Genomic DNA, 2,126 nt, shown 5'->3' with positions numbered 1-2,126 from the left:
CCCCGGGGGGGGGAGGTTATGGCAACACTGCAATCCCTTCTCCATTCTCCAGGATCCAGAGCATGCATGCACATTTGTCTGGTGTAATTTTCTTCTTTTTTTAAAAAGAATTATTTAAGGGGCTGGCAGGTGGCATGGTGGTTAAGAGCACTGAACTCCCACATGGCTGACCACTGTTCAGGTCCTGGACCTGGCAGCTTGCTTTCTCGCTTTCCCTCTCTGCCTGTCTCTAGTCAAAATTAAAAAGTAAATAAAGTTAGAAAAACATTTAAAAAATTATTTACGGGGCCAGGAGGTGGTATGGTGTTTACGAGCACTGGACTCTCACATAGGTAACCATGGTTCGAATCCCGGACCTGGAGGCTTGGTTTCTCACTTTCTCTCCCTCCTTATCTTTCTCTCTCACTCTGTCCCTCTCCTCTCTGGTCAAATTAAAATAAATAAATAAATAAAGTTAAATAAATTCTTTAAAATAAAGAATTTTATATTGACCAGAGAGAAAAAGAGAGAGGGAGAGAGAAGTAAAGTGAAAAAGCTGCCAGATCCACAACTCGAACTGTAGTTGGCCATGTGGGAGTTCAGAGTCCTTAACCACCATGCCACTTGCTGGCCCCATTGTCCAGTGTGATTTTCAAGCCACCGATCCAGGGCTCTGGCCTTAACCATGCTAAGTATATTTGTTATTTATTTATTTGTTTATTTTTGAGAGATTTTTGCTATAGGGTATGTGTGCTCACCAGAGACAGAAAGCAAGAAATCAACCCCCAGGTGGGTTGGCCATGCTTGCAATCCCTTCTCCATTCTCCTCTCAGGATTTTGGGGCACGCACACGCACACATGCCCAGGCATGAGTTTTAAACCACTGAGTCCAGGACTTGAATCTCAGTCCATTACAGGAGAGTCTAGTGATATAACCAGTCTACTACCCGCTGGTCCCCTGCCCCTAAGTATAGTTGTGATGAAATGCCTACCCTAACTCCTCCAGCACTCTCATGCCCTTTTTATAGTTAATTGAGACACTTAGTAATGATTGCTTGTCTTATTCATACATTTACTTGCAAAATTGCATTGTAATGTACTTTTTCCAAAGTTACACTAATTGCTTTCTGCTAAGTTATTTTCTGCTAATTTGTATTTATCACACTTAATATATATATTTTTAAGTTCTATCATCCCAAAAGTGGAAGGTTAAAAAGTATTCCCCTGTTGGGACCAACAGATGGCATAATGATTACATCGCTGGACGTCTTCATAGTCCACTGTGGTTTGAGTCTCGAACCCAACAGCTTAAAACACGCAGAGTGCATGTGTGTGCGTGCTCAAAATCCAGAGAGAATGGAAGAGAAGAAATTGTTGCGTGGCCATCCCCCCAGAGGGTGACTTCTCACTTTCTGTCTCTCTGTCTTTGTCTGTCCAGCAAGCGCATGTGCCCTACAGCAAAAATCTTTTTTTTTTTTGAGAGGTTTTTTATATAGGGTGTGTGTGCTCGCCAGAAAGACAGAGACAGAAAGTGAGAAATCACCCCCCAGGGAGGGTGGCCACACCACAATCCCTTCTCCATTCTCCTCTCGGGATCTTGGGCACGCACAAACATGAGCCCGGCGTGATTTTAAGCCGCCGGGTCTGGGACTCGAACTGCAGTTGACTACATGGGAGTCCAGTGACATAGCCATAGCGCTAACTGCCGGTACTGCAAAAATCTTTGTTTAAAGAATTATTTATTTAGTTTTATTTATTCATTCATTTATTTTAATTTGACCAGAGAAAGACACACAGAGAGAAAACTGAGGAAGCAGAACCAGCAGTTAGCGTAATGGCTATGTCACTGAACTCCCATAGTCGACCATGGTTTGAGTCCTGGACCCGGTGGCTTAAATTCATGCTGGGCACGGGCATGTGTGCATGTGTGCCCAAGATCCTGAGAGGAGAACGGAGGACAAGGGATTGCAGTGTGGCCATCCCCCCAGGGGGTGATTTCTTGCTTTCTGTCTCTGTCTTGCCTGGTGAGCGCACGTGCCCTATAGCAAAAACCTCTCCAAAAAAAAAAAAAAAAGTGAAAAAAAAAATCATTCTGGGTGTGTGTGTGTGGGCATGCCCAAAACCAAAGGGGGGACTGGGGAGGGGGG

The 2,126-nt window shown here is 44.3% G+C and overlaps 1 protein-coding gene across 3 annotated transcripts in view; it reads right to left on the bottom strand.

The window, feature by feature from the left end:
- The window catches only part of DIPK1A (divergent protein kinase domain 1A), an 89,044-nt gene that overhangs the window by 3,266 nt on the left and 83,652 nt on the right, over positions 1–2,126 (bottom strand). The window lies entirely within an intron of this gene.

This window comes from Tupaia chinensis, unplaced genomic scaffold (assembly GCF_000334495.1).
Source record: "Tupaia chinensis unplaced genomic scaffold, TupChi_1.0 Scaffold000023_1, whole genome shotgun sequence".
In the NCBI taxonomy this organism is placed as follows: Eukaryota; Metazoa; Chordata; class Mammalia; order Scandentia; family Tupaiidae; genus Tupaia; species Tupaia belangeri.
Note: the sequence above shows the minus strand (reverse complement) of the source record. Positions and strands in the feature narration are given on the sequence as shown.